Genomic DNA, 19,614 nt, shown 5'->3' on the forward strand with positions numbered 1-19,614 from the left:
TAAGAGCGAACGTTCCCTTTTTGTGTCCATGTGCTACTCTCTGCTGAAACGTATAGAAGAAAATGGCCCATCTTAATATGATGGTCAACATAACATACGCATATGGCCGAGCTGGGATGTCTACATGACCATGAGCGCTTTACGCTCTGGCGGGCTGTTCAAACTATCATACAAATGGGCTGATCAGCGGCGTGATTGTCGATTCGTTTTTGAGACAAGGGGGGGTGCACAGGTTTTGTAACAATCGTTGTCTTAGTGGCATAATGTTGTTGCCTACCGTGTTGTGCGAGGGGTTTTTGGGTGGTCGGTCGGCCGCCATTTGGATGACGTTTCAATCTCGTGTGTTGTGTTTTTGGTCCGAGGAACGGCACTCAGGGAGAGGGAGAAAAACAAAACAAAGTATTTTTTGTTGATCTTTTTTAATGAACGACTTTCCTGTGGTTTTCCTGCCCATCAAAATTTCTCTCGGGACTTTTGCCGTTTGCGTCCGTGCGTGTATTCGGAGAATGTCTTCGAACAATTATTACGAAAAACGCGTTGTGTGGCTGTTTGGCCGTCCATGGAGATCAGTCCGTGCGCCCGGAAGGACTGGAATCTGATATATACCTGGCTCATTTGCTATAACAGTACGAGAGAGAAAACGAAAGACAAGAAAAAACCCCCAAGAAGAAAATCGGTATTGTTAATACGTTTGAATGCCTTTCGCTTAATTTTTTGTTAAACGGGCATCTGTTAGTTCACGTTCCCGTTGCCTTGTACGAAATCCGCTCAGGTGTTCACTCTGAGCGCAATGCCTGTTGCTATATATACTACGCTATGCGGAGATTCCAAATTTAACGACAGCACAGCGCTCTTATCATCAACTGTAAAAATATCTAGCTATTGATATCAATCAAAAAGAGAAGGAAAAAGATGGAAGGCCGCCTTCGCTGCGAGGGGCTTCGCCCGTGTCTCTCCTTTTTATTCAAACCCCCCATGGATAAAGGGTTAGTTTTGAAAAAAAAAAAGGCTGCCAGTATATACAATCCTACAGAGTGTAGACTAGGAAGTTGATGCTGGGCTGCTGGTATTATAATATCAAACAGATGATATGTTATTCCCTATTTTCTTTGGCTCGATTCTATAAGTTCGTCTATAGTGGCTCGCCAACTCGCATGGCGCCCCGTTTTCTGTCCTTTACACGCAAATGATTTTGATTTATAAAAAAAAAAAAAATAACCTTGGTCATCATCATCATCATCAAATAGCACAGCAAAAAAGTGCATTCACCGTTGCCTTACACCACTGGTATAAAGGTAGTGGTTGCATTTTGGTGGTGTGGACTATATGCTGGTTTACGATGTAAACGCCTCTTTTTTTTTTAGCTGTCCAGCCCTGTTCCTTTTTTCTTCGATTTTTTCGTGTGGGTTCGTTTTTTTTTTTTTCGTGCAGGGGGGGGGGTTGTGCAGACAAGTGAGAGAAAAGGCGAGAGAACGAAATGACATTGGCATTCAAATTGTGTTGCAGAGTAAAGAGAGAAAAAAAAAATGAAGGGAAGAAAATGTATACACCATAATAATAAAAAGAAAGAAAAAAGTTGGGCTGGGAATTTATGCAAAGCATTCGGACTTTTGATTCACACCACATCGCACCGCGATGCCAAGCCAAAGGGGTCTTCTTTTCATACATATACGGATAATTTGCTGGTGATTTGAACGCTGGGAAGAAAAAAGGGCCGGGCAATTCAATTTGGAATAGAAAAAAAAATGAAAACTGGGAAATTGAAAAAAAAAGGGGGTAGAAAAGAGAACGGCCACACAGCGCTCTCTTCTGTCTCTCTACGTGTCTCATTCTTCTCCTCCTTGATGCTTCTTATATAGAATTACACACTCATTTCTCTCGCTTGGCTGAAGTTTACTGGATCAAATTAGAGAGCTATACACGACCGAATGACCACACACACACGCGGGACAGGAGAACAGAAAAGAAATGGAAAAAAAAAAACAAGAAAAAAAAAACAACACGACCTACTAAAGAAAGAAGTCGCTGGGTAGTTAGAAGAACATTCAGTTTTTTTTTAAAGACCACCTCCCAACGCGTCGCCCGTCTTTCTTCCATTTTGCGTCGATATATTTAAGACGCGGACGTTTTGAAAAGAGAAGGGACATAGAGAAAAAAGTAAAGAAATACTCGATAAGTTTGGCTATAGTTGGAAGAACAACACGTGTAACGAAATGGAGAAACAAAAAAAAAAGGAAAGAACAACAACATTTTTGTTTCTCGAGAAAAAACAAAAACAAAGCGGGTGTGTAACGCGAACTACTAAAGGCAAGTTGGGTTTCACGATTGACTGATTGCCACCGGTTTCATTTCGCCCAAGGACCCATAAGGAAGTGTGATGCCCTCCTGTCTTACGTGTGTGTGTGTGTGGGTGTGTAAGCATTTTTGAATATTTTGCTCCGGTGCTTGTAATTAGAAAAGAACACATCTTTGTTTTGTTTTTTGTTTTTTTAACGGAGCTCTATATATTTGTTTTGTTTTTTTCCATCAGTTGCGCTTCTCGACCGAATAAAGAGCCGACCCGCTAGTTGCTCACGTTTGTTCCTCGTTGGCGCTGATGATGTAATTGACAGCTTTCGATGCGATTATACACGCCGAGCGTAAACAAACGTGTAAGTCATCCATTTTTTTTATTTCTGTTCAAAAAGGCGCAGATGAATTCGATTATGTTTCTCTTGGAAATCGCGATGTGGGATTTTCGCTTTCTTATATACGCTACGCGATATCAATCAGTTCACCTGCTGGAGAGAGGCAACACCGAAAAAATAGGTAGTCTAGCAAGTTTGGCCGTTGCTTACACGTAAACCATGTACCGGTGTAACTGTGTCCGAGCGAACGAATCTTTTCTTTTAATTCCAACTCTTTTGTTCGTTTCTACAATTTTTTCCGTGATTTTCGATTGAAACTTGACTTTGGCAGCAGCAGGTCCTTTTGATTTTCCCACGTACCCAAAGGAATGGCAAGATTCTCTCAGTAGAGAGAAAAAGAAAAGAAAAAATACAGGATACGATAGTGATCCCAGAGGCAGTGCGTATATAAAAGCAGCAGCCATTTTGCCTGGAGAGACGCTGAAAAAAAAAAAAGAAAACGAATAATAAAAAAAAAAGAAAGAATCTTACACACTGGAGAGCAAAAAAAGGAAATTGTTGAATGGAAATCATCTGAATACCTTGAAATGAAGTGACCGTGGATGAACACGAGTTGCGATCCAACGGCCTTGCCTCTCTTCACGTCAAAGGGCATTTGGGTTCACACGGAGCTATAACAGAGAAAAGAGATCCGTGACAGTCTTACCTTGAATTTATCTCTGATGGCCAACAAGTTTAAACGTTCGGCCAGCATATAGCTAAGCAAAAGGCGAGCGATATGGTTTAACTGCACGCTCGATTATTCCTCGTCTCTTCTTCGTCTTTTCATTGGCTTTCTTTCTTTCTTAATGGAATCAAACCGTCCAGAAAGAAGTTTGGCCTCCAGCAGAGACACCAAATTTGAAGACTAGAGTACTACGTGTGGCTCCCGGGAAAACACATTCATTCGAGCTGAATAACCGGTTAGCCATCATCTATATTCCTATACGTTTATATTATACACACGGTTTGTTTGGTGCCATCTATAGACTCTTGTTTTTAGATACGGTTCGCACGTATAGACCATCCGTTATAGATTTGAGACGTTGTTTCACGTTTTGTGGTCTGCCCTACTATGTGAAGTACATTGAGGAGCATTTTTAAAAAACGACGGTAATATACCCAGTAGCCTATAGTGTTATATAATCTAGGCAATTGGTCAGTGGCAGTGATGGAGTCTTATTGATGCTGTTATTTGAACAGATATAAGCAGACGTACCTTATTATCATTTCCCCGTGCATTTGACACGTGAAGATGTGCTAAAATACAGTCTAAAGAAATGATGACGGATTGATCAATGGTGTAGATTATGGGGTTTGGTGGAAGGCAGCGTTTCTCTTTTGCTCCTTTTCGTTACGTTCCGTGAAAAAGATATGAAGAATAGCGCAAAGAAAATAGGAAGGAAATATGTTGAACAGTAACACACACAGCCATCATGAATATGAAAATAAAAGAGAAAAAAAAAACTAAAGGGGGATGTAACAATAAAAGAATAAGAGAGAAAGAAAAAATAAAGAAGCTAAAGCAAAAGGACACGTCAGCTGTAACATCTCATTTTGCAGCAAAATCACCGTGTCGCACCGGAGCTCTTCTCTCTCTCTCTCTCACGGTTCTCTCTAATTGGGAGACATTATATCCGCAGCTGATATATGATCGCGCACCCGCCGAGTTCTTAAATGGCAATTTTCAACCGGGGCTTGAAACATTTGCTCCCTCGGCATATATTATTGGGCCTCTTCATTACAACACCAATGGCTTATTGTATAACAGCCCCGCACACACACACAATTGTTGGACTATAGTTCTGTTCGAGACATGACGCCTATCAGCTCCCGTATGATGACCTGTAAGACTCTGAAAAGAGGAGGTCATTGTCATTTGAGGGGGCAATCATCATTCAAAACACATATGTAATTATGTATGGATGATGATGGTTAGGGACGTTGACACTTGTCCACTTTTCACAGGTGAAACAAAACAAAAATGGAGGAATAAAAGAGAAAGAAGAAAACTGTTTTAGTATATAGGCAATGCCAATGTCTTTATACTTCTGTTGCCTTGTGTGTGTTTTATTTTTAACAACTTTCTTTTGAAGTTGGAAGAACGAGAATTTTTCTTTTTTTATATTTTCCTACTCTCTCCATGCGGAACTGTTTAAAGAATAAAAAAAAACGTAACGAGATAAGGACACAAAAAAATATAATAAAACAAGAAAAAGAGATTTTTATTTTTTGTAATGACAAATGGATGGCGACACCTAAAATAGAATGAGAAACACAGAACTATCAAAAAAAGGCGTTGGACACACTTTGTTGGCGCAGAAGAAGAAAAGGCATTGTCACGCGGGATTGACCTTAAACCGGTCAGATCTAGACAAGCAAAGTAAAGACAAAAAAAAAAAGGGGGGAACTTTAATAACAAAAAACTGGCGTACGGAATAACGGCGGCCTATAGGATGTAGAAAGTGATGAATTTTGCCCCCTCTTTTAACACTACACGAGTTGCAGGATGAATTCAAGTTTCTCATTTTTTAAGTTTACCTGTTGTTCCACTACGACGATAGAAAAGATAGTGATTTATTGCACTTGCGGTAAATGCTCATTTTCGTCCCTCCCAACCTTTAAAAGTATTTTTCCAACAAGAAAAAAAGATGAATATGTAAGAAAGAGGGACACGAATGGGAGGGGAGGTAAAGAAGAAAAAAAAAATGAAACATTATTTGTATGAAATCGCCATCAGTCGAGGAGAAACGATGCGAATTTTGCTGATGCATCGTGTGAGTGGCTTTTCTTTTTCAACGACTTGATTACATCTGCTGTTGCCAGTGACCAACGGCCATCGTGAGGCCGTCGAGTCGATTCTTCGAATAGGGGCAGGTACACCCCCCCTCCCCCTTTCAGCAGCAACATCACGGCTAAAGAGCAATAGCCCATAGTGTCTGGTGGACTAGTGCGACTTAGAAAAGAAAGATGCCCCCATCTCATCAGTCGAGATTTTGAATAACAAGATCTTTTTTATTTTTCTGTTGATGGATAATACCAACCAATCAGTCATCACATTCTCGGAAGTTGGGCGCTACGCGAATTGATTGTTTATATTCAACTGATACATAAATGAATCGCCGAGAGGATAAACATTTCGTTCATATTCATTTGAAGGAAGTCATTGACATGGTTCAGATGATGCGAACTCTCTGATGGGCGTTGTCTTATAGTAAAGATGAAGTCTTTACGTTCCAAGGTGACAGCCAGATCTTATAAAGCTATGTGACTAGCTATTATAACATGTTATACACATTGTGCTGATAATTAAACAAGAAAAAGATGTTGAAAAGACAAAGGAAGAAAAAGGGAAAATCTCCGTGTCGAATGAAGCACCACAGAAAATAGAAATTCTTATAAAGGCTTGTAGTTTTTCTTTTTTCAAATCTTTTGCTCTCATTTAGTTGATTGTCTTGTGTTTCCGTTGTCGTCAAGTTTAGCTGCGTCGTCTTCCATCGTCGGTATTGTAAAGACACAACCGTTGCCATAAATAAAGGGCGAATTCTATTGTGATTCAAAGCTGTCCGAAAAGTGGCGCCAGTATTCGAACAGAACAAGGCAAAACAAAAAGAGCCGTTGTTACGAGTCGATGACCAACTTAGCCAGCAATGGATGCTGTCTCTATTGCATCTCTCAGAGTATATAACAGCTCCGGATGTGATCATTGTTGTCTACAGCAATTTTTCTTTTCCCCCCTCCTCCCATCTTTGATGGGTGATGTCTTTCGGCTCCCGTTCGCCTTATATCCTCAGTAGAGCCTATAAAAACCCATTGAAACGGGCCTGGGGCCATTGTTTTATCCAGTCTCTTTCGCTCCAGCAGTTCCGGCTTTTCCCCCCCTTTAGCACAGACCTTGGTATTTAGTGAGGGACGCACAAGAGTTGCGTAACACGGGGAGCAAACTTGCCACGCTTAGTTTTCTATACAACGTTCGCGCGAAAGCACGGAACATCAAATTATTATTCACAGAGGAATACAAGAAGAAAACGAAATAAAAACATGGAACATGACAAGACAGAGATGACGGTAAAGAAAGCGTGAGAAAACAGTTCCGAATTTATCAGCAGTTTCTTTCGTTTGTTGCTGTTAAACTCGCGGTATATATTTAAACTGTCCGCGTGCTGTTCCACGCGTTCGGGATTGCCTGGCCAAGGCGGTCGGAAGGATTGCGCAAATTGAATTTTTTGTTTTGTTTTATTGTTTTTATTCCTCCCTCGATTGAAAAGTAGGAAATTAAAAGGCAGTCGGCTTTATACGTGAGGACCGAGCGATTCAAGTCGGGCGTGAAGCGGCCGATGTAACACAGAAATTCGGCGATCCAGCACAACAAAAAAGGGGAGGCGACCTTTCAAATATGAGGAAGGGAGGAGCTAGAAAGAAAGAGCCGCACAATTCACACCGGAAATTGGCAAGCATTTATCTTTAAAGAATTCAATAATAAAAGGAGCGAGAAAAAACAGAGAAACGGTGAACGACGGATTGGCTACGTGGGCATGTCCAGCAGCAACTACCGGTTTCAAAAAAAAAAAAAAAAAGAAAAACTTGGTGTTACACAAACGTTTTCTCGGCCATCCTCCTCCCACCCAACTAAAGAAAAGGGAAGGGACCCGAATGAAGCGTTCATTATACAAACGTGAAATGTCCATCCCCTTCTTCTTCATCAATACGAAAAAGATTTGAATATTTTATTTATTTTTTTTTTTAAGTTACACCGAAAGAAAAGGGGGGAATGTTTAAAGAAATTAAAAGAAGAGAAAAATGCGCGTTAGCTGCTGGCTCCGTCTCGAGTTTCTCCTTCTTCTTCATTTACTTAGGTACTTACCTCTCGTTTTTTTTATTATTGGAATGATCGTAAAAACATATATAATTTATTAATGCTGCAATATGTCTTGAAAGACAGGAGGAGGATCTGTTCATGAGGATGCTTCTCTTATTGTCTTTCGAAAAAGAAAAAAAAAGGCCAAATTTCCCAACACATATCCACATCCAACTCGTGTCGTAAAACATCATTAACTACCGGACTAGTCTTTCGTCGCGGACCCGCAGAGACCATAACGCATCCTATTAGATTATATTCACGATCTTCTTCTTCTTCTCCCCCCCCCACCTCCCCAACTCTTCAACAACAAAAAAATTATACAACTTGCCTGTGTGTCTGAAGCTACAGCACCAACAACCTAACCTCATCTAATGGTCATCATCATCATCTGGCTGCTGTAACGCGTGGCCATCAAGTTCTACTGTTGTATTGTGTATAGTTTTTTTCTTTTTCGTTTAAGGTTCTTTCCCTTCTCTTTCTTTCCGTCCCGCTTCGGCTATATAATCGGGATGATGATGCTTAACATCATTTTGAAAATAAAATAAAATAAAAATGTTTTGGGGAAAAAAAAAAAATGTAATAATTTGATGTAAAACATATAGTCAAGCATCACTCGTATAAAAACCTATAAATCACGCACGCTTCTAGGGCAGGTTTGATGAGCGCTCTCAAAAGATCGCTGTCTCTATATATAATACGAATCTTCATGTTGCCATCAAGGCAGTTTCACCGGTAGTTGTTATCACATGTTACAACGTCGATCACGATTTGAAAATGAAAGAAAAGAATAAGCTTCCAATCGAAAGAATGACCGAGCATTTTTCTCTTCTCTTAGACGAGATTTCTTTCAATTGTAAATCGTTCGAGTATATTTCTTTCGCTATTATGTTTTTCTACAAGCCTTTAAGGCGCGTCTGTATCACCCTCTTCAGCGCATCCGTATCAGCACAGAGGATTCGTCTTATCATCGCATTCCTTCCTTGTATGTATTGACAGACTCCCGATGTTTTGACGGGCTGTGTGATTGCGATGCGCCACAATGAGATGGTACTTCTTCTTCGTTGTCGATGCGTATGTCTTGATCAACTGTTGAGTATAAGGCCCGTCCAAAAAGGAAAAAAAAATGTTTTTTCTGACTTTCTGGAATCGGCGGGTTGGTGAATTAAAAAAAAATCAGTTGATTTTTAGTCAATCTATTCCTGATGTTATGTCTATTGAACTGTGCGTTTATACTTGGACATGGCGAAGATTCTTGGACATTGCAAAGATTCTATAGTGCAGCAGCAGGTTGGAATGTAATTTGAACGTCAGAGGGGAATAAATGAGAAGGCATTTAGTAGACGTAGTGCACGCGGGCCACCATTGATTAATCACGGCGGGTGGTACGTCTAATGATATACGCACAGACACCGTAGTATATAATGAGATAATCATCCTATATACATTTTTTTTCTTTTTCTTTTTCTCTCTTTAGCAACCGGCTAATGAGCTTATGCATTTACTGTACTGGACACTGAATATTTAGAGCGACCGTGAATCGCAATCCGGGATGAAACGCCTTCCTCTCTTTCTTTCTTAAACACAGAGTTTATGGGGGGGAAAAAGTTTAAGGGAAGAATGAAGCAATCAAAGGTTGGGAAATGCATGACCAGTTACTAATGATGCTAATTGAACGAGAATTTCAATTAGAAGCAGTTTAGACTGGCCCGCATTCACGCTCTTTTCGTGTGTAAATATATATATGTAGGCTGTACCACATATAGTAGATGTTTGCGTATACACACAATGTGTGCACACGCTATATAGCGTATAGCAGTGATACGTATACTATCATCACTACCGATGTGGTTTTTCTTTTGGATTGTATAATCATCCAGACGAAAAAAGGAAGTGGGCTGGAGCAGCACCCACACCCTTGTGAGGCGTCCACTTGAATGTCTACGATCATCTATGTTGCGTCACTTCGTTAGATATGAATGTGTATATAATATATACTTTCAAAGCCTATAGAGACTCTATTCGATCTCGATGAACTGAGAAAACTGCGTTTGTTCTTCTTCTTTTTCTTTTTTCTTCTCTATTTTAGGGTCATAAAAATTACAAGTAAAGGTGCGTGGTTTCCGTTTGAAACTGTGAGAGTTTTTGTTGTTTTTTCTGTTCTTTTTGAACGGCTCGGTCTGAAGAGAGCGACGTCCACTGGCCCAGAAACGTTTTTTTGTTGTTCTTATAACGTCATTAGTTGACGTAAACGGCCGGTATTGTATATACGCACATTGGTCAAAGCACCAAGCAAGGCTATATAGGCGGGCTATTCAAACGGGCGACTATAGCACGACGGCTACAAAAACTAGTAGAACGGAGCAATACGTTTGCAGCTTCTCACAGTAAATCACAAATGACTTTTCTTTTTGGGCCCCCATTTTTATATATATATACTGAATATATATATAGATTTAGTCTTTGCGTGGACTATTATTTACTTTTGGAGCTAAATTTGTTGGCTATATACCCACTTCATTTCTCTCAGCTGTTATTGTTGTTGTTTCCCCTCAGTCCTTTTATCCCGCTGTCGTCTTTTCTCCCTCTTTTATTGATTTATTTTCATTCCTTTTGTGTGCACAGGAACAGAAAACACGCAATTTCTGTAAACTGTAAAACAAAATTGTGTTCCAAACAGCAGCGGTTTTTTCCTTTTTCCCGTCAGCTTCAAAACGAAGAAAACAAACGTATAAGAATTGTCGTAATTCTATATTCAGAGTATTGCGCGCTCAATAAACTACACAGTGTGGGAAAACACGTACAGTCCGTGTATTATGTATACATATTCAATATCCCTTAAACACCTATCCGTGTAGTACACCAAATAAAGGATTAAGAGAGAGAGCTAAAGCCAAATAAGAGCACAAACAAAAGCGGTAGCAGCAAAAAAAGGAAAACTAACGATCGGATCACGAGACTCCCCCCCCAAAAAAGGAGGTGAATTTGAAAAGGTTAGGGTTGCCTCCTCCTCTTTTTTTGTTGTTGTTGTTGTTGTCTATTTGTATAGTAGACAGGTCTAATGTATTTTACCTTATCGGAGAGTGTCAGTGATGACGTTGTCGACAGGGGGGCCAGCGGCGGCAGCGTGGCGGAACCAATCGCAAACGATGCGCAATGGATCGAATTGCTTGTCTTTCCCATTTTATTTTTCATCTTCTTACTTTTTACTAGAATTTTTTCTTTTTGTACTTATTTGGCTTCTACTGTGGATTTATCATCCGGACGCAGCAAAAAATAAAAAGGGAATCCACCGACAAGAAAAGGTTGACTGCTGTGTGTATATACGTATTATATAACGTGTGTACACAAAAGATGACGTATCACCATCCGGCAGCTCCCGCATTCACACTAACATGTACCACTTTTCCCTTTTTTTTTTCTTTTTTGAATTCTAAATCTTCTTTTGACTGGATATTAATGAGCTGCCTCTTTAATTCTCTGTCTCTTTTTGTATGCTCTTCTTCTTTTATTCTGTCCCATATTGTTATACAAACACCTCTTGGCTGGAGGTCTCTCTCTCTCTCTTCTATAGTCTAACAGTTCAAATAGAAACTGTCTTCCCGCGCTCGTTCATCTTCCAGCCACAATATCACGCGGACAGATATAAATCTCTCGTCGACCCTCCAACAAGAAGCCAAAGAGGAGAAAGGAGAGACATCGAGTTAGATGGAAAAAACATCTTCAGAAATGACAAAAGTCAGAGAAAAAAGGAGCGCCTTCAGTTAATAAATTAGCGGAACCGTCGGATTGAATTGAATCCTCGACGCTAAAAAACTGCCATCATCCTGCTGTGGCTGCTGTTCTCCGTTGCGCAGATGGTTCTTCCGGCATTTTTTTTTTTACCTACACCAGGGGTGTAGGGCGACTAATATGCGTCCGTGCATTTGTAAAACGCAAAACAAGTGTGGGGGGGGGAGGGTTTGAAAAATGAGGACATATCGCAGTGTCCGCGCCTTCTTTTATGAGTCTTAACAAGTTTCGTCTATTTCGTGCAGCATTTGAATATCTTTTGCATATTATCTGAGGCATCTGAGAAAGGGGTCCAGATGTCGCAACGACGTGAACGGACGCGGGGAGATGTATACTTCTTATACTTGCACCCGCGTTGCTGATTTACAGCCGCGTTCATCATCCATATGGGATATCCAGCTACCGCTGAGTCTGTTTTTATCTCCACCGAAATTGCCCCTTTTTATTTTAGATCGGCTATTATGCGCTGCTTTATGTATTTTTAAAATTGCGATCGTAATTCGAAATGAAAAAAAAAAAAAAAATGGCGATCGATTGTCCGTAGATAATGTCTTTGATGCATTCATTTTGCCGAAGATTCAGATTAAAAATGAACCATCATTTTTGCGTGTAAAGACGCGGTCTTTTATTTATATACAGTCTAGTTGACTATATAGACAAATAACTATTCATTTTTACCGCAGTTTTTTTTTTTTTTTCTGTTGATTTTCGGACATTTTGATTGATGAGATTCTCTTCCTTCTGGGTTAGTCTTTTTTTTTTCATTCAGTTCACCATATTTCTTTTCTTTCGCACTTCGTAACGATCTAGATTTAGGGAGCGAATCAATCACTGGCTCTCACGCGGCACGACATTCGACGGGAGCGCATCTACCCTGGACGAAAACATAAACCGACGAATCCTTGTTGCGTGAGAACAGTCGATCGAAACATCCATCGGCCCGATGACCAATTCGTTCATTTTCGTTTTATTTATTTCCTTAACTGCTTTTGTTGTTGTTGCTTGCCTACGTACGTATATCTCGCGTTATTATGGAGACGTTTGACGGTGCGTAGCCGCTTCGTAACGGAGAATACACACACACGATTACGTATAGAGATATATAGAAAAAAAAAGGCCAGAAATGCGTTGAGACTTGCCGTTGGCTTCTCGTACAAAAGGCCGACTCAATTTGGACGGAGATCGGGTGGGCGGATAGTTATCTATCGAAAATGTTATGAGCCCTTTTTATATTCTTCTTGTGTCTTCCCCCAAAAAAAAATAATACAAGGGACTCGTTCTATTCTGGGCTGTGTGTGTTTATCTTATTCGTCTTGTTCACGCGATGCCGCTTTGCTCGTTGCTGTCGGTTCACACTCGGCCGAACAAGTTGATGATTTCCAAACATTTCGGTGATAAATTGGCTCACTCATTCACGAGACCAATCCACAGATCAGTCCCTTCCGTTGCGCTGGGGCAGGTGCGGATGTATATTAGATAGTTACATATAGTTTTAAAAAATAAAATTGTCATCTAACTAAAGAAGAACGTGGGAGATGCCATATCACCGGGTCTTGCACTTGCGACAACAAATGACAAGAAAAGGCCTTTCTTTTTTTGGATTGTTTCAAGCGCAACATCCGCTTTCCTCGGAAGAGACACCGAGCGTTGGGCCACACCGTTAAAAGCCATCAACTTCTATAGCGCCATCGTGCGCAGTCCTCGTTACGATGGCGACGCGCATCGATGACTTCTAACCCGAACTACATTTTTAGAAAAAAACAAAAAAAAAAAACTGTAAGGGGGAATAAAAGATTGGGTAGGTTGGTGTATGTCCCGCTCCATTCCGGCTGGATCGAATAGCGGCGCGCTGTGTGTGTGCAGCATTTGACAAGGATCCATATTTACGAGCAGGTATATAGCATATGAAAATGCACTCGTGTATGACGTGCTTGTTGTATTCGACACACAATGATTCAATTGGCCCAGTAATTCATTCACATGTCAACCAACGTGCATTTGCTTGTTACAAGGTCGTATATTAAGGAAGACAATGGTCTGCTATCAAGAGCTGCTGTGTGTAGGAGAAGGAAGCAACTCTCTATAGGGCTGACTCTCTCGTGTCTACCATAGTGAATTAGTTCCGGTAGAAAGAGAGAGAGGGAGAAAAAACAAGTTGTGTGTCACCGGTGCGTTACACGGTGTGGTTCGTCGGTCATTGGTTTAGCTTCTCGTTTCTCTCATTTTTTTTATTTATTTATTTTTGTGTTTCTTTTCCTTCTTGTTTTTTTTTGTTTTGTTTTTTTCCCAAAGTTCTTGACCGCGCAGTAACTTTGGACACCGAAGTCTCGGAAGTGCGGGTTGTACCTTTTTCAAAAATTTCCTTCCGTCTTAAATACGGGCATGGGAAATTCTCTTTCCTCGTTTTTATTTTTAATTTTTTTTATTTTCTTCTCTTTTGTTTTCTTTTTTAACTGGCCGTTCCGCGTCACTGCCGGCAAGGCCGTCATCTTCCGTTCTTTTATCTTATATCTGTGTGCACGACACTCAAATCGGATGTCCTTTAAAGTGGAAAATGTGCAAACTCGTATAGATCTTTGCAATGCGTTCTACTCTAGAAAAGTCTCCATTTACTTTGGGAAAAGTCGAAATTGATTTCGGTTAGTGAATCGAGGGGTTGGCCGACTCTTGGGCGATTGCGCATCGTGATTTTCACTTCCCGTTCTGTTAGCGTAGAGCATTTCAAGGTGAAAAAGGGGTTAGATGGCATGTCTGGAAAGTGTGTATTCCTAAAAAGATTCCTGGAATATTGAACGTGATTTTCCTTTCCCCCTCCCCGTTTTCGAATGAATGGAGAGAAGAAAAAAAAACAAAATAAAAATAAATGTGTTACATATTTTCCCGTTGTCATGTTATACGTCTGTAACGAGGACACATCTGGCACAGCTCCTCTCCAAAGATTTCAAAAATTCAATTTTTCTGTCTTTTAAAACTATAAAAGAAAAACATTTTGGTCAAGAGGAAGTCAGTGCCCGGGGTAATCCGATCTTATATGTAGCCTTTGGTAGAAGGAACACAAAGACCGCAATGGTCAATTGATTGATTCCTCTATTTATCAAGTCATGGGGATGGGAGAATAGATCAATCACGGTGGACACCTTTTCCACACACACACACACACAAAAGGGACATTACTTGCTGAACTACCTCCCTTCCCCCAATTATTTACTAAATATCTATTTGATTTTTCTTTCGGATTTTCTCTCTCATTTTTCGTCGTCGACCACCGCACAGCAAACGATGTACGCACGTACATAGGCGAACAAAATTATTTTTTCCCAGGCGTCCCATTTTCCCAGGGTGTCTTCATATGTAACTCGGTAGATAAATTTTTTTTTTCTTTCCTTTTTCCCTCTTGCCATCAAAATAATTTGACGTGATATATCAGTTGAAGATAATCATTTTCTTTCTTCTTCTTTTGTTTTGTGGATTTCATTTTGGAAACAAACAAAAAATAGTTCCCATTCCGAATTGCAGTTCGTCTGCGGTTGTCGTTGAGGTTATCTCTTACCAGTTGGGATGTGAAATGCGCAAATGCTAATGCCAAGGATGCGAATCGCGAAAGAAACAGCCCCTGCAGGAATTTGAGCTTTATATAGGCGCTTGGCTGGTCACGTAACAGAGCAAGAAAATATAAATAAAAATAAAACCATGTCGTGAATAACTATAGAGCAACATGCATGAAACAAGATCGTATAGTGCACACACCCATCACATGTTTATTAATATTTAAAATGCGCAAAAAAAAAAAACTTTTCTTTTCACTTTTCACGAAAGAGAATTGCACGTCATCACCTCAACCTGACGCTCCGGGTAGAATTTTTAAGCAAATGAGAAATGAAAACCAGAAATCCCCCGTCTATGTTTTTCTTTCTACCTGCCTAACTGGTTTTTCAGCTCGTTGAACCGTTACACACAGATATATGGCCAACAAGAAAAATAGGTAAGAATAAAAAAAACAAAAAAATGGCAGAAAAGTAGAGCAATGATTATCATCGACGATATATGCAAGAAACACAAACACAAGGTCCTTTTTTTTTTCCCCCTTGGCTTTGAAGTTGATGTTGATTTTAGCTGGCGGTCTTTTCAGCTGTTGTTGCTATGCGACGCTTCTATAAGAATAGATTTTCTTTTAATATTAAGTGGGGACAAAAACGACTGTCCGGAATATAGACGTTTGATATTCTTCTTCCATCTATTCTTTTCGTTGGTAACTGGTCGTGTAAGTTGGGTGGAAAAAAAGTGGAGCAGAACAACAGCCGGAGTCGACATTCCTTTTCGCTGTTCTCTCAGCAAATTCCAGCACAATCAGAGGAACTATATATATACATATACACACATATAGATATACTATAGTCGTCCGATGACATCTGTATATATTTAAAACTTCTTTTCTTCGTTTTTTTTATTGGACTATTGTCGAGAAATGCGTTGCAATTCAGACAAAACGCAGCAGCTAACAAGTGGCTGAAGCAAAGTGCTCATTAGCACGCCATCGACCAGTTCCATAAAGACGCTACGTCGTTATACGTTTGCCAACGTTTTACATGCTTCCCCCCCCTCTTAGTTCGTTGAATGCATACACCCTTTGCTTCTATTGTGCAGAAGAAGAAGAAAAAGATGATGAGAGTCATCGAGAAATTGTGGCTTAAAACGGTGCTCGGGTTGTAACTCACGGGTGGGCCTCGCATTGGATGTGATGTCTAATTTCTTTGTGATCAAAAATAAAAAAAAAAAAGGGGCGAGAGAATGTCTTTACTGTGCGTATCATTTGAATAAAGTCATTTTCGCTGTTCATGCTGAGAGCCATCAACAATTTCGAATCAAGTTGGAGGATGTGTTATCTACGTGGCTCGTTTCTCGCTAACGAGCCAATTGGATGCGGTTTGATTCATTTTCACCTACTGCACAGAAGGAAAAAAAAGAAAACCAACGTCTCGATTGTTTTGTTTGCCCTTTTTTTTAAAATAAATAATACATCAACCGATGATAATCATAAATATTCGCCGCCGCTATATAGTCGGCCGTGTTATCTGCGCTTTTCACGTGTCCCGCATTCAAATGGCTTGAAGAGCTGCAAGAAATGAATAAGGGTGGACAATTCGTCAACTCGTAATGTCACCTCCCCTTCTGCCTTTTGTTCGTTGTTTTTCTTTTTTCTTTTCTTATTCATTTCTCCCGAGTTATTTGTAAACACCTTTTGCCTCTTTTCCCAGTGCGTTCTGTCCGCATCGAACTGACGTCCAGCTTCGCTGCTGTTGCATTTGTCTTTCGTGTCTATTTATCATCACACTTTCTGCGTGTGTACAACAGGTAGTTCACGCTGTACCTGGGAAAATACGTCAGCACTTAACCGACGTCATCATCAAGACAAAAAATGAAATAACAAATAAATAAGCGAGGTCTTTCCTCCCTGTGGCGGCAGCCGTCGGAATCTTCTACAAGAAAATAAAGAGACGGATTGCCTCGTCACACTTGTATATACGTATATATGCCTAACCTACACACACACACACACACACACAGCTGGAATCACACTGGGCAACCCTTTCTGGCGTTGTGACGGCTGCGGATTTTCACATCAACGGTTTTTCTTTTCTTTTCTTTTCTCAGAAATCGAATAGACGCAAGTCGCCTTCTAACATGTGTAGATGTTGTTGACATCGACCAGAAACAACTGTCTCCTGCGTCTGTAACACCTTTGGCAACCGCAAATGTTGGCCCGTTGGATGATGGACACCCAACTCTTCGTTCTTATCTTTTTCCTTTACGTGAAAATGACAAGCCATGTCGTCACGGAGTTTCATACAAATGATGAATCCGCATTTTAGCTGCGCTGGGTGGGTTCTTTCGGGTGGCAAACAGGTGAGGATAGCAGGTAATTGACGCCAGGGACTGGCAAAATGAGGGGGAGGTTAATTCACGTTCAACGAAAAATTGCCGCTACTTATATGTCCTATTCTCTCCTTTATCTTCTTCGATAATGGAGACACTACAAGGTTCAATGTGAGTAGCATTACAAAGGATGATTTCACTTTAACTGTTATCTATCTCTCCCCCTTTTGTAGATTTTTTTTTTTTTTTTGGCGTGGAAAATGACGTGGCGACCACACGGCGAGCGTCTTCTTTCTTTGAAAGTTTCTTTTCCCCCGCTGCTCCTGATGTCGTTATTATCTTTATTTGGTTCTACTAAAAAAAAAAAAACAATTTTTTTTTTGCATGTTTGGTTTGCAAGAGCAGATGTTGGATGAATGTTCTCGTATATGTACAGAGAAAGGACACAGCATTTTTGCTGGGATCCCGAAAAAATCAAAAGATTGAAAGAAAACAAAACGGACCGTGCTGTCGCAATGTATACAAGCGCAGAGAGAAATCGTTGCTCGTTGTTGCGCGTTGCTCAGAGTTGAGCTCAGTTTCCCTGGAAAGGAACACGCATAGTCTTCGAATAGGGATGCGAGAATTCAAAAAATAAATGCTTTTCTTTTTTTGATTCTATTTGGCTGTAGCCATTAATCACGACTCGATTTATTTGACGGTGCATTTTCAGACGCCGAGAGTGATGTTTAATACAAACGGGAGACTTCTTTCTTAGATCTGGCCGCTCCGGCAACAGTGGGCTTCTACCGACATGTATAAAGAATAGATCGGCAGGATAAAGTGGATTCACAATTTTTATTTGAAAAAAATGAAATAAAATTCGAGCTGGTGCGCATCGTGATGGCCAGCTGTCCTACGTCTCTAAAGCGAAAAAGAAACAAACAAACACACGTAGTATAACAAAAGCGTCACATGATTAATGCTTATGCGCCCTATAGTCAAGTAGTCCTTGTATATATAACGATTCACGACGCATTACATGTTCATCTTTTTTTTTTTAAACTACACTGATCTAAAAATCGGCTGTTTTTTTTTTATGCAGAAAGAAAGAAGGGGATTACGGGACTGTTTACCCCTACGGCCAAGTGGGCTATAAGATGATGTTATATAAGATAAGTCTCTTATCAATGGATTCTTGGTGTTTGTTTAGCTGGCGGTATCTACCTGCGTCACTCTACTGGATGACTTCGTCTAAAATCTTGTAAACCAATTCAAATAGCGGCAAACCTTTTTACTCTTCGTTTTTTTTTTCAGATGAACATTTTTTTTTTTTGCTGTTGCAATTTTCATTTCTCAATTAACTGCATATTCGTATATATGGTTGTCTCATCAATTACGTAAAGTATGCCAATATTTTTTGGGAGTCTGTCCCATCACGGTTGGTAGACGTGCATTGACTTGTGTGAGGCTACGCAGTACTTCCCCTCTCTGTCCTATCATCATATATACATAACATACATACCGCAACGGCTAAAAACAAACACAGCGGGAGAATTGGGACCGACTTAGCCTATTACACAAGTCCTGGATGAATAACGACAAGTATACCAACACCGTCGTCGGGGAGGGGAAACAAAAATGGAAGCTTTATCGTAAATTGTCTGACTCGAAAAAAGTCAACACTCGAGAGGAAAGCAAACAAGAGAAGGAAGGCGTCGTATATAGTTCCCATATCTTACGTGTATTATATATATAGCCAATTATATAGTATGGTGTGATGTAGATATATATGTACGCGTATAGGAGAGAAACGCAATTTCAAGTCTATCACCACCACCGGCAGTCCGTAGAAGGGAATAGCGGCGAACGAGTGAACGAAAAAGAAAAAAATAGGACTTACTCTTGCGCGTCCCTCACATGAGTGCGGCTATTGCGGCTGGAAATATTTCTTCTTCATTTTATTTTACGAGGTGGAGTAGCAAGGGGAGGTAGGAAGAGGTGGAGTGGAAAGGCGACGGCGGCTAGCTGTCGTCAACGTTTAATGAGTCTGCTCTCAAGACAAATTCTACCTCGAATATGGCGACGGCTCTGCCCCCCAACTTGCTGGCATTGCCCAATACTATACAATCGAGGATCAAATGATGACGTCTGCTACTCACTTTGAGATTTTTCTAACGTTTATTTATTTATTTTTGTTGGAAGGGCGTCAACTTTATTTTCTGTTGTTTTTAATAAAACACGGGAAGAAAAGAACAGAGGCCGGATACACCCACTAACTAATATTTAACACTGTGTGTGTGTGTGTGTGTAGACACATCATCAAATGAGGCTTGTAAATGGTGTGAAAAATTCTGACAAAAAAGCGCGTGAACGGATATACGTAAGCCGACCAAACGATGGTTAATGATTACGTAATAAAGAAGAGCGGCTTAGTGTATTTAT

This window comes from Daphnia magna, linkage group LG1 (assembly GCF_020631705.1).
Source record: "Daphnia magna isolate NIES linkage group LG1, ASM2063170v1.1, whole genome shotgun sequence".
NCBI classification, from domain to species: domain Eukaryota; kingdom Metazoa; phylum Arthropoda; class Branchiopoda; order Diplostraca; family Daphniidae; genus Daphnia; species Daphnia magna.